Consider the following 14,304-nt stretch of genomic DNA (forward strand, 5'->3'; position numbering starts at 1 on the left):
TGCAACAGTTTCTGCTGCATAAAATGTTTGGCGCGAATTGTGAAATTCTGACATTTTTCAGTTGGGGAAAAAAAACTCAAAAAAAGGGAAAATATGTCAAGCGGCTTTTTTTTTTTTTTTCAAATGGATCTCAAAATGTGTTACGATTTCAGCAAAAATCCATTAAACTTTCCACCAAATCTGTGGGAAATGGAAATATATTTGCAGCTCATGACGTAAATATTTGAAAAAAAAGGGGGGGAGGGGTTCAATAAGTTTTATCTGTGAAAACTTTGGGAAATATTAAATTAAGTTTTGAAAAATATCTCGTACAGTTTTTTCAGTGAAAGGTGCGAGGAAAATCTCAATATAATGTACGAAAAAATGCTTCCATAACTATCTTAGAAATTACATATTCAGCAATGTAGTTTTATGGGTTTTTTTTAAAATTAAATATTAATCTTTCATTCTCTGCGTTTTGATTTATGCTTATGTTTTCACAGCAAAAAAATTCATAATTAGAAAAAAACGCCAAAACTAGTGATTACTTAAGAATAATAGACTGCCCTCCGTCTAAATTTCCATTGCGCATGCTCTTTAATTGGTACAGCCGATTTACCCCCATATTGTTGTGATAGCCATCATCAAACGGCAATGAATGCACGTGCGCTCAATAAACACACATGAGGTTTTAATTCTTATTGAGTAAATGTCTCATTGTTTTTAGATCGTATAATTCTAAGATATTTTTTATTAAGTCGAAGAATTGATCAGAAATCCGCTTTGGCATTGTTTAGCTCCTCAAGGAACAAATACGTACCCTTTACCCTTTTCTGTACCAATGAATACTTGGATTTAGACATTTTGTTAAACAAACATTTGAAATACTGAGTTGTAAATCTGTGCTATTTTTGTATTAATGGTTTATTTATATTTCTGCTCAAGTAAAGGTAACCGTTTTTTAATGCTTAAATTTTTATTGATAGTAGTTGAAGGTAACTTTTTTACACATTTTTAAAATAGCCTCTGGGAACTTCAATAATTTTGCTGATGATGTCAAAGTTATGGGGGTTGTTGACTGAGAAAAAGTTAAATAGCTTCAAGAGGATGTTGTTCAGATTACTAAGTTATGTACATAGTAGTTAATAAGGTTATGGAAATAGGCATACCTTCTGTTATTTTCAGATTCTCTGCCTCTGCGCTACAGTAAATGAATTGTTTTTCAACAAACTGAAAAATAACTCTATTTCTTCATATAGGGATGCAGCTGTGGGTTAAAAAGTGGAATTCCCTGCTCAATTAAAGTAATAAAATCTCCAATCCATTGCCTCGGTCTGTTGGAGTGGCTTGATTTCGTGTAATCAGTAGACTTGACTATTTACAAAAACATCTGCATAGAATTGGCATAAAGGATTCGCCTTGTTGTCCTTTGTGTCGCCAGGGTGAAATGGACAGTGGTCATCTCGGGCACTGCCCCATTATTTTAAAGTTTTTAAATGACAAGTCTAAAGACTCTAAATTATATTCCATTTGCTGTTCTACTTCTTCATCTTATTGGGTTACTCATCGATTAATGGCAGAAATGCCACAGAAGGGCATGGGATTTTTTAAAATGTTATTTCCTGAGGTCCATCATTAATGAACAAGAAACCCTTTGATCTGGGCATCAAAATTAGTCAGTAGTGCAATATAGGAATTAAAAGTACAGGGGCCTTCCCCGGGGCAATAAATGCCATGCCGTCTGTTGTCACTAGACGACTATCGACAGTAGCACCCAGTTGTACAGGGGGCTTGCTTTGCAAACCCTCTGGTCGGTGAAACTTAAGGCTAATAGCTGGAGATAGGTGGGGTGTTGTGGAGAATAGTACCTATTACTTCTGAGTGATGCAGTGCATAGTTTGCACTGTTCAATCATTTGGTTCGAATTTACTATTTGGTCATTGCTGAATACTGAGCAAAAGATTTATTTTTTTATCACCCATTGAAAGTTTTATACATTTTTTATTTGTGCTTATACTATGTTTAGTGAGCATTTTATATAAAATCTTGTACTTTAGTGCATTTCCTTTTTAAGGGTGTGCAATCTTTAATGTTTAGGGGAACAGAGACGGCACTTTTAAATGTCAAGAATGGAGACATATTGCAATGTTTTGCATAATTTTCTGACGAGCGTCGGCAGAGTTTCAGAAATAGGGATATTATTGTACCAGAAAGTTGAAATTGTGCTTGGAAAGGCTCCCATACTTGCTCGCTTTAAGGAAAATTTTCAAATATTGTATGAAAATGAAAAAAGCATTTTTAAAGAGGTAAGGAATTAATGAACCTAAAATTGTAAAATTTTAGTGACTTTCGTATTAACTTTCATTTCTATGTGCTAATGGTTATGGTACCCCTGTTGAACCCCATGTGCACGCCTATGATTTTAGGATCACTTTTGAAAAAGGTCACGTTTCTCTGTAAAAGTTTTTGTTTTTCATCAATTGTTGCAGTTTATAATGTTCCGAAGAACTTTATATTGTATTAGTTGATCTTGCACAGGAGTTTCAGTTGATTTTTACTTTCTTCTATATCTAATATATAGAAGAAAGTATTGGATTCGTGCAAATTTTCGAATTTCGAATTTTGATGGATTCGAACGTTTTGAGGTGTGCTGAGTCCATTTCGACCATTTTTGAAAAATGTCTGTCTGTGTGTGTGTGTGTATGTATGTATGTGTGTGTGTGTGTGTGTATGTATGTGTGTCACGTCTGTGTGTGACCAGTTTTTTGTGGCCGCTCTACAACAAAAACTACCGCATGAAATCGAACGAAATTTAGTACACATATGTGCCCCTATGTGAACTTGTGCCCATTAGTTTTTGGCGCGAATTCCTCCAAGGGGGGTGGAGCAATGGGACGTTTTTCGAGTTACGCGTGCTTGCTATTCCTCAGGAAGTAACTGGCGGAATCAAACAAAAATTTGGTCCATATGTTGGTATTAACAGGAACAGGTGCTGATTCAATTTTGGTGTCAATAACTCAAACGGGGGTTGAGCTATAGAACGTTTTTTGTCGTCAATTGTGACTGCTGTATCTCAAGAAATAATGAACGGAATGAAAGAAAAATTTATCGGCAAGTAGCCCTTAGTGGGTATAAGAACTGATTTTATTTTTGTGTCAACAGCTAAAAAGGGGGTAGCGCAATCACCCGTTCTTTTTTTCCATTTTGAGTGCCCTATCTCAAGAAGTAATGCTACGTTCTGGTTGAAATTTGGAATATATGTGAATCCATATGTAAACAGGCTTCGGTTGAATTTTGGCGCCGATCGCTCCAAGAGGTGTTGCTTTTTTTTTTTTTTTTTTTGCGAATAAAAATATTTTTATTAATGCAACAATAAGAAAGATAAATCGTAATAGATTGTCGTCTGCGTATTTCTCGTGATTTTAATTGTATGGAAATGACAGGAAATATTATCTCAATGATTTTAAATTTTTAACTGTTGCCATCTTATGTTTGTTAACAAATAAAATATTTGTAATTCATTCAAGCAAGGCTTTTAAAATAACTTTCAAATTTCGCTCTTTGCTTTGCTTTTGCAATAATTCAGACATTGGGATAGTCGTCAAGTTTTTGCATGTGTCATTTTGTTTTTGTTGGGAATATTGCTTCCTCGTCAAGCATGGGGAGGGATCAGAAAAAAAAAGAAAAATATAGAAGAAAGTTTCGTGATGGCCACAACATACTAGTTTATGTTGTTAAACATCATACAGAGTATTCTGCTTTGGGGGCAACAGTGAAGTTGATAGAAATCCAAGTTGTACTGATTCTTGAGAAATTGTTGATGGTTCTGACAAGGGTGCCCATCTCCCTCTTTCCCAAGTGCACATGTGTATCCCCCCCCCCCCGAGGGGCGTGCACAGAGCTTCAGTAATAGGGATTTATATAACCAACAGAAAAGGGGTAAAGGGTGGCGAGGAGACAAAATTAGGTGAGTGTAGGTCATTGGTGGCATCTGAATTTTTTCAAATTGGGATTTCAAAATGAAGCCGGTGAGTCGAAACCAAAACTGAGGATTGGAAATATGAAACTGATTGTAAGCATAGCATTCTCTCTGCAATGGGGGAATCGAGGGTTTCTCCCCCGAGAATTTTTTGAAAATTTAGTCTTTAAAAATGCATTTTAGATTATCTTTGGTAATGTTAAAGAAAAAAGATTCAGATGTTGAGAAGTGTGGGTTTAAGGAAAAGACCCCCCCCCCCCCGAAATTGCTCGAAATTGTTGCTCTGACATTGCAATTTTAAATGATCTTTGATGTGGAGAGGAATGATTCGAGGGCTTTTCCTCAGAATATTTTCAAAATTGATAGATTAACTTTAAAAAAAATTCAAGATGATCTTTGATAAAAAAACTGAAAAAACTAGCATTAAAATTTATTAATGTTGCAAATATACATTGCTGGTCTCTGGGAGTGTCCCTACAGATTTTGTTGCAGGGGTTACCCAAAATTTATAGATCCGGGCTTGCTTATACGAAGAAAATTGTCTTGCATCGCTGATGCTGTACACAGGATCTTTAGTCCTATTTATTATTTTTTTATCCGTGACACAAAACCAACCAGAAGAGGGAAATTACCCTCTTGGCTTTGAGAAGCTAAACAAGACGTAGTTTCCGTTGACTTTTGACATAATATGCATTGAGTATGTAGACCTTTTGGCCCTAGGAAATATCTGAAATTACAAGCCTGTTGTCCAGCTATGTGTAAATGTATGATTTTTCATGGCCAGTAGGAGCCAATTACCCCTGCTGGCTTTTACATATCCCCTTAAATGAAAGACCTGAGAAGAATATAGAATCACGTCAAACAAGAAACAAAATAATTTGGAAAAATAGAATGCAGGAAAACATATTTAGTGTTGGTAAATTGTATATGCTTATTATTAATGTAAAGACAATTAATTTTAGACAAAATTTTTTAATAAAAATAAATTTTAGTAAAGTTTAATAAATTTTTGTTCCATTGTTTTTTCTCCAGTATCTTCATTGAGAATTGGTAAATTTAAGAAGCACAATCTAACTGGTACCAGAGCCTGTTGCTGGTTGTTATGTTTGTATTTTTATAACTAAGTTATGAATGTACAGAAGACTTTAAAAGGATTCAGTTATTTTCATGGAAATCGATTTTTTGAAAAGAACCCATCTGAATTATCTGGGTGGGAGAGGGGGGTTTTCAGTTAGGTTTTGGCAAGCCCTGGTCTGAATAAACAAAATATACTTTATCACAATTATTTTCATGATCATTGAGTGTCTACTAAATAATTGTGTTTTTTTTTTTTTCCAGATTTTATAAAAATTCAAAATTTTCTTGCAGTCTCTTCAGCAGACATCAACCATGAAGAAACCTGATCTGATATAGAAACTTCAATTCATCAATTTTTCTGTGTTATGTCTAAAGAAAATGAAAAATATGATATTTATGAACAAAATCACGAATTTTGCTATTTCTTGTTTTTATGTTTTTAAAAAGCATAAAATGTGATTCTATAAGTTCATAATATTTAGAGGAAATTAGTGGTGTGTGTTTATGTGTTATAAATTATCACATGAATGGCTAACTAAAATGATTTATATGAAGTTTTAAATCTGCGCAGCCTATAACCAAGATGTATGCAAACTTTAGATTTTTGCAAATTTAGGCAATGATTTGTTTAGAATTTCTCTGATGTTATATTGAAAGGTTTTGACAGAATATTATTGTTTACATAAAAAGAAAATATATTGTAACAAAATTATTCATTTAAAATTCATTTTAAATCAATCCTTTGCTTTTTTAATTTTTGCATTTTTATTGAATTTTACAAGTTTTAGATAGTCTGTTCATTTATCTGAAACTTATATTATTTGCATGTGTTTTAATTGTTTAATATTATTATGTCGCTTCACAGCTCAAAAGTTCTGTTTTGAAATTGTCTTGATTAGTACAAGATATGAAAAAGTAACTATAAGATGCTTTCATATAACCATACTTGGTTATAAAAACAATAAAAATAGTGATATATCAGCATTCAAACAGAATTTTATGCTGATGAATTGAACTCTGATAGTCGAAAGATCTTGAATCTTATTATTTAAATGCTTATCGACTAGACTTTTGTAATCGATTGAAATGTTGTGTATGGTATCATGCAGCTCTAATAAGTTGAGTCATGACCTTTACAATGTTAATTTGTTTTGGGGGAGTTTAGAGAAAAAGGAGTGCGTCAGGGTCATTGCACAACTTATCAGAGATATACTATTCAAAAAATCCATTCCATCAGAAGTGTTGCTCGACTCTCTTTAGAGACAGGTTTTGTGAGCATAGTAACATGCTACACATATTCTTAAAAGAAAACGTAAAGCTGAGGTTTCAGAGAGGGAGAAGGAAAGTACCACGGAAATAGGTTTTTTGGAAAAAGAGATTTAGCTGAAAATATGCGGAAAATTGGGCATTGAATGCAAACAGTTAGTCTGGAGTGTCCTCATCTTTGCATAACTTATTTGACCCTAATTATAACTTCATTTCATTTATTTTTCACTTCATATTTGCTAAACTTAAAGTATAACTTATAAAAGATAACTTATTTTAAATAAAAATTTGTTGATCTTAATTTATATATGTACAGTGAAACTTCTCTGAAGCGAAAACTCTCTGCTCCTGAAAAAAGTGGTCGTTAATGGAAGTTGGTCGTTCTTAGAGGTCATTTTTGAACATGCAAATATAGCACCATAGTTGTTATTTACCTTCTTCCTGCAGTGTATTAATCAAGAACATTATGATAAGAATGTATTTAAATAAAGAAATATCTTTTTACAATTTTTAATGTAAAATATACTTTTTACAAGATTTTTCTATTTGAGCTTTAAAATATATGAAGAGATTTGCCTCCTTCAGATTCTTTGTTTTTCCTAAAACAACTTTAGTTTCTAGTTTAGTTTTCAGCTGCAAAAATAAATTTCTAATATGTTCTAATTATTAGTGCAAGATAAGATCATCTATTTCTGTTAGAGTTTGTTGTGTTAACAGGTTTGATCGTGCAGTATCCCCGAATTCAGCATTTTCATTACCTTCATTTTCCTCGTCGAAATCTGAGTGCCTGAAAGGCAAAAACATTTTCTTTAACCGCTAATTTCCTTTCATTTCCTTTCTGATATTCCTTTTTTGTTCAAGTTCATGACTTCTACACGTTTCTCGAGCGTGAGATAACACGCTTTTTCGAAATTTTGACTGGGATGTATGGTATGGTGATGAAAAAAGCAGAATGCAATTTCACTGAAACCAATTCTTGAGCTATTCAAAGGCACTAAAAATAGATTTTGTGCACTCTGATGAACCAGGAATCCTCCGTTCTAGCCAAGGGCGGATCCAGGCTCCGGTTAAGGGGGGGGTCACCAAACGTGTACCCACAAACAACGGTATCTTGCTGGTGGGGGGTTTACGACATGCTCGTCAAAAAAAGGGGGTTTCTTCGGTCTAAATCGTAATTTTACCATATTTTGTTATGTATGAAGAATCTGAAAACGTTGGTATTGAAATCTTGTGCTTGTTTCTTACTTACCAACAAATCGTTGTTGCATTATTAACATATATAAAACAAAAAATACAGTATGCTTCTAAGAAAACTATGTATATTCTAAATGTTACATTTTTTTAAACTTTGTGAAGGCTTGATTTTTCTAATTTGAACTAGGAGCAGCAGCAGTCATTTATGTTGGCCAACACACTAGATTATACTAAAATGAAAATGAAAAAATTACAAAACGAACAAGAATTTCAAATTACAAATACCATACTAAATAGTCAGTAACTGATTTTAGGGGAAGTCCAGGGGGTTCAGGCTCCTCCCAAAGGAATAAATTAATGCAACTATTTCATTTAATTTCTTAATTGACTTCTCTTTTACATAAATAAAAATCTTTCAGTCATGAAAAAGAACACAAAACACACAAAGCATATTTGATTAAAAGTATTTTGTTTGCTAAGGAAGTACAATAGACTCTCTCTATTCTGAACACTCATTGGACCGAACAAAAGTCTTCAGTTTAAGAGGGTGTTCAGTATAGGGGGAGACAGAAGTAATGCATACATGATTCCCGGGACCATCAAAATGTGTTCAGAATATCTGGGTGTTAAGGTAAAAGAGTCAACTTTACTTCAGGAGTCAGAGGCCAGAGCTGCAGAATACATTTAATTCATCGAAGAACCTAATACCGCGTTTCGTCTGTTAATTCCTCTTTGAGGGAATCAACTATTAACATTTTAAAATAATGTGTAGCCTAGAAGAATCATTTCTATCCAAGAAGCTATTTTGGAAACAATAGATTTACTTTTTAGCTTATAAAAATGTAGAATGAAAAAAATCGCATGGTAGTTTCTTGGCTAAGCCATATAATATTAATAGAAACGGCATTTAGTATCAAAATGGTATGTCATCTGTATCAGGGCATTAAGAACAAATCGACAACTACTTTGAAAAAAATAATTTCTACATAAAATAAAATATAATACAATACTACTAATGTAAATATACTATAAACTAAATACAATAAAACTTACACGTTATGAAGGCATGATTTTCTTAGTTACATAATATTTTATAGTTAACACATAAATTAATTTATAAAAAATCAAACGAAGTATGGGTATAATTAAAAACCTTAGCCTTGTGTTATAATCATTATGACAATGTTCCTAATTAAAACCGCTTATTTTATAGCATCTCGGTGAAATTATACAGGGTTTTTAGTAGGGGAATGTGGGACAAAGTGAAATAGTTAACATGACTGAGCTTTTTCAAAATGAACAAATTGGAAATTTGTTTTGAAAATTACAGTACATAAAGAAAAAACATTGTATTTTATAACAAAACTTGCATTGAAACCTTATTTTTGATTTTTGGCAGTAAAATCGTTTCTTCAAATAAAAAAGTGGAAAATGTTCACTTTTTTTCCCATGGGGCAAAGAGAAAATTGAAATATTTTTCGAATGAAATATGTTCTATTCCATTGTGAAAAATATTTTTGACCAAATTACTCAGTAAATAAAACTCGGGTGATTTATTAGATGATTGAATGAGAGACTTTGAGTAATTGTGAGAAATATTAAAAACAAAAGTAAACTAAATATTAACTAAATAAATACTGCATTGAATATTAGAAGGTAGGTCCCAATTCATCATTCGATAATATCAAAGTAATTTTTGAGTTACAACAAAATATTACAATTTGAGTATCATTTTTAAAAAATTGCTTGTATTATCATACGATTGGATTTTCGGAGGTAATTTTTTCTTGACTGGAATAGACTATACATGGCACATCTTACTACATACTTAAAATATTACTAGTTAAGTAGCGCTAAAAACAGAGTAGATATTTCACCATTTCACTTTGCCCTGCTATTTCACTTTGCCCCACATTCCTCTACTAAATTGGCTTGAAATGTTAAACATATTTTACCTCCACATCAAAAGTGTTTTAGTGTGTAATATTTATGCATTAAAAAGTAGTTTAATTAACCTTAAGGGATCCTAAAAACATTTGAAAATAAATTCATGAAAACTTTGTTATGAAAAATAACATTGGTGAAGGTGAGCGCTTTTCAATTTTCGGGGTCCTTTCTAAACATTATTTTAGTATTTCTGAACAGTTTTCTTCCACACATTTTCTCACAAGACAAAGTTTAACTTCCTTTTCGACTTCTTTGCGGGGTTTCACTGTTTTACGCACACTTAAAGAAATTTATTTTCCACAAAACAACTATTTTGCGAATATTAATTGTTTATGTGCAAATATAGATGTAACCGCAATAGAGGTTTAGCAATGATCTATTCAAACAATATATTCTTCTTTAAAAAAAAAATCCAATAAGTAATTCCAGGTTATAAAAAAAAAACCTATTTGCCAGAATTTGTTTATAAATATCCAACAAAAATTACTTTAACCCCTGCCCCACCCCCCTCTTTACTTTTTTTCTAAGCAAAGCCTCTACATTGTCTCGTTTTTTAGAGGTACCAGGTATTTTGTGTTGAGATATGCATTGCAGTCTATATATAACTGCAATATGCTGCTTCAAACTGCTTAAAGCCAGAGCTCTCAGCACAAAAATCTTTCTAATTTAAATACAAAAACGCTTCCCCCACCCCCTATTTTTGCGCTTGGATTTAATTTAAATTTGTACACAAATGGGGTGATCCTCAATTTTTCCTTCGAAAAAAATCTGTAACTGGAAGATTAAAAAGGATCTGGTGGGTAATGTTTGGTTTGGTTAAGGGGTGTGGGGTTATGACTCTCATGATCCCCCCCCCTCTTGGACCCACGTTTTTCCCCTCCGTAAATTTTGCGCTTCGATATAACTAATTTTTTATACAAACTGGGTAATCCTCAATTTCTCCTTCGAAAAAAATCTGTAACTGGAAGAATAAAAAGGATCTGATGAGTAATGTTTGGTCTGGTTAAGGGAAGTAGGCTTATGATCCCCATGACCCCCCCCCTTTGGATCCACACTTGCCCCTCCCCCCCCCCTTAATTTTGCACTTGGATATAATTTAAATTTGTTCATTAAGTGGGTGATCCTCAATTTCGCTTTCGAAAAAATCTGTAACTGGAAGATTAAAAAGTCTCTGTTGGGTTATGTTTGGTCTAGCTAGGTGGGGGGGGGGTCATGACCCCATGACCTCCCCCTTGACCCACACTTGCCCCCCCCCCCATAATTTTGTACTTGGATATAATTTAAATTTGTTCACAAACTGGGTGGTCCTCAATTTTTCTTTCAAAAAATTCAGTAACAGGAAGATTAAAAAGGCCCTGTTGTGTAATGTTTGGTCTGGCTAAGGGGGGGGTCATGACCCCCCCATTGGATCTGCGCTTGGTTCTAGCCCCCTCTCCCGTAAGCAACCAAGAAATTCCAGGAAACAACCTTTTAATGAAGTTCTATTCTTATCAACCTCCCTCAATGATCGCTCACGCTTGACTTGCCTTGAGATTTGCATGTGCCACCTTAGCTTCCCAAGGGTCTGAAAAACAACGCCCTCCTTTTAGTGACATTTTTTGATGTTCAAAGCAGAGAGAGCAAGAAAGGAACATGTATGGACCCACAGAAGAATAGACTTTAATCCCTTATTTTGGTTTCTTTCCACCTTCGTTAACATAAGAAAACTATTCTGTGTACAAACTCTATGTTCTAATGCTTTTCTTTTGTTGTCTCTTTTTGAGTTTTCTCTAACAAAAATTCCTATACTTTTTTTAATGTTGAGGTTTACAATTTGCCAGTCGTTGTGAGAGGTTTCAATGGTCTTTCTCAGAGGTATTTTAACATTAGTCATATACGGGGGAAATTCGGTGCCTCAGAAAAGTGGTCATTAATGGAGGTGGTCGTTATATAGAGATGGTCGCTTATAGAAGTTTCACTGTATATATATATCGATACTAATATTATAAAGAGAGAGGGCAGATTTTTGTATGTTTATATGTTCCAGGTAATCTCCGGAATTACTACACCTATTTGAAAAATTCCTTCATTACATGAAAGGTGCTTTCTTACTGAGTGACATAGGCTATAATTTGAAAAAATCTGATAAATAGTTCTTTTTTATTCCAATTTAGGCCCACATTTTACATATATTCCCGAATATGGGAGTGAAAAATTACTTGCATATATTAATATTATATAGGGTAAAATTTTCTGCCTTCTAAACAATTTGTTTCAATGCTTTAACTTAATTACAGCGGGAGTAATTTGCGTTTTTAGTTTGAACTTTTTTAGGCTTAGCTGAAATTTAGGCACTACTTTCTTCATTAAATCTATCAATAAGAAGTGAAGGAATTGTTCCAGAGTTTTCTTTTTGACACCACTGGAAAAAGCTACATTTTTTTTTACTCCAGATCTCTCTCAACCTATGGTCAAAAAACTTAGCTTCTATCTTCAAAGGAAAAAAAGTAACAAGCATTTTTAAATCAAATTCGAAAAATGTCATTTTGATTCAGATTGTCAACCATTTTATTTTTGCATTTCCATGGTTGCGCTTTTTGAATCCATTGTTTCTTTCTTCATTTTGCATTTAATTTCTTTAAACTTATTTTCTATTGTGTTTCCATGGTTACGCTTTTAAAATCCATCTTTCGCATTTTAACTTCTTAAAAGTATTTTAATATGTGTCGTTATTGTTTGGACGGGTAGTTTAGCATGGTGTTTTTTTCTTTTTCCTTTTATTTAAATCTGATTGTTGAATATATGTCACTTGACACAATTTTTATTCCCAGGTAGACCGGGCAAAGCAGAGCAATGCAGCTCTTAATATGTAAAGATTTGAAAGCTACTGTTAATGTGATTTTATACTTTTTTGTTTGTTTGGCAAAACATTTATTATTTCCAAAGAAAAAAACATCCGCTTCACTTGCAAAAGGGCTGGGTTCTGGTAGTGTGCTCGCTTGGCGCATTAGGCGCTGAGCATTTCAGTTTAGGATTATTGTTTCAAAGCAATCGTAAATGTAATTCATTGTTTTGGCGATTTGTTTTGAATGAAAAGACTTTTGATTTTTTTTTATCCGAGTGGAATGTACGACATTTTCTTTTTTTCTGACGATGATTTTTGAATGTTCCACTGGAAGTTTTTTTTCCGTTAAACGGATTGTTTATGATAGCCTGGTTGCTCAGTGAGTTTGGCGATAAACAATGGAGTTGAGGAACTATTTTTACATTTGAAAGATATTATTTGATGTCTTTTTTTTGTTTATTTGGCAAAATATTTTAAATTGCAGTAAAAACCACTTCACTCACTAAATAGAGTTTTAAAACAACTGTAAATCTAATTTAATGATTTGACAAAAAGTTATAAATTCCAAAGAAACTTTAATAGGTTTTTTTTTTTTTTTTGAAAAGATGTGTACACATTTTATACAAAGAAAAAATATCATTTCACATCAGAGAGGGAGGGGGTGTCATTTTATTTACTCAACGGACTAATATAAGTTTCTATTAAATTTGAGATTCTAATTCCTTGATTGATTTTGACAAGTGGATTTAAAAGAGCACTTGAAGATTTTTTTTTTTTTTGCTAACATCTGTACTGTAAAAACATGTTCTGACTGCTAATTTTTTGCATTACTTTGTTTGTATATTATCAATTTTGTGAAGTTACTTGGTGTTAATCTGAGATAAGTTAAGGATCCATTTTGGTAATTAGCAATTTTTAAATTGCAGCATTTTAAGTCTCAAATATTTGAAGTAGTGTAATGGCACCAGTAACGTACTAGGGTCCAGTAACAGGCAGTCAATCAGTCATATGTTTGGATTTAAATAATAAGAGTTTTAGGCGGGTAAAACTGATGTTGCTGTGGCACATGAATACAGTGCAACCATCAAGTGTTCTAGTGAATTTTTTCAGCCAGTTGATAGTTACAAGGCAGTGGTGGAAGATTATGAACAGCTACCAAGAGGTCACCTGGTGTTTCATGTTCATTTAAATTGAATTAGGCTTTATTTCTAAAAATAAAGAGCTTTTGCACATTTTGAAGAGAAAAAGGGATTTTTTTCCTTTATTCATCCTTTCCTCATCCTATCTGTTACTGTGTATCATCCCATTTTTCGGTGTCTGTTACTGGAAGGTCGGACCTATGTTCGAAATTGAGCAAATAAAAATAAAATTAACTAATTCAGAGAATCCAGAAGTAGCCAAATGTTAGATGAGATATATAGTTGCATGATAGAAAAATAGTTTTAAAGGTCTAAATACATTAAAAGGGTCAGAAAATTTAGTTAACCTGAGAGCGATGTCTGAACCATGTCTGTTACTGGTGCCGTTACTCTAAATGATTTTGTAATCTAATAGCAGGCCTTCACATACTAAATGTAGATTCCAGTTATTGCTATTTTGAAGGTAAATCTTTGTTACTACTTGCGAAAGAATAACTGTTAGTTTAAGGTTTTTCATTAAATTACTTTCTTGTTTCTAGCAATCATTTATCTTTCACCATTTTGTTATAAAATTTTTAATATTTCAAAATTATTAAAGTTTATACTGAAGTACAGAAAAATATTAGTTGCAATTTAATGAAACAGAAGTTGTTTCTGTATGTGTTGATGATAAACATACATGCATGTACATACTTTTTGTTTTATTTTTATGTTTTAGAAATGGAGCAAAAATCATCATTTGCTGAAGTTCTTTTTGGACATTCTTCAGACGTGCTTTTGAGTCTTTGAAGATAAGCTTTCTCTTATGATATGGTGAAAAATTTCTTGGATATCATACAATTTAGTTTAAACATCAAATCATTTACTCTATTGGTGTAATGAAATTTTGAACTTTTATT

The 14,304-nt window shown here is 32.8% G+C and overlaps 1 long non-coding RNA gene across 1 annotated transcript; it reads left to right on the forward strand.

The window, feature by feature from the left end:
* The first annotated feature begins 600 nt into the window (after nt 1-600).
* Nucleotides 601-14,192, forward strand: LOC129225808 (uncharacterized). Its single transcript, XR_008580751.1, has 3 exons — nt 601-684; nt 5,327-5,620; nt 14,124-14,192. It is a non-coding gene; the product is annotated as an uncharacterized LOC129225808 (long non-coding RNA).
* The last annotated feature ends 112 nt before the right edge of the window (nt 14,193-14,304 follow it).

This window comes from Uloborus diversus, chromosome 7 (genome assembly GCF_026930045.1).
Source record: "Uloborus diversus isolate 005 chromosome 7, Udiv.v.3.1, whole genome shotgun sequence".
Classification (NCBI taxonomy): Eukaryota; Metazoa; Arthropoda; class Arachnida; order Araneae; family Uloboridae; genus Uloborus; species Uloborus diversus.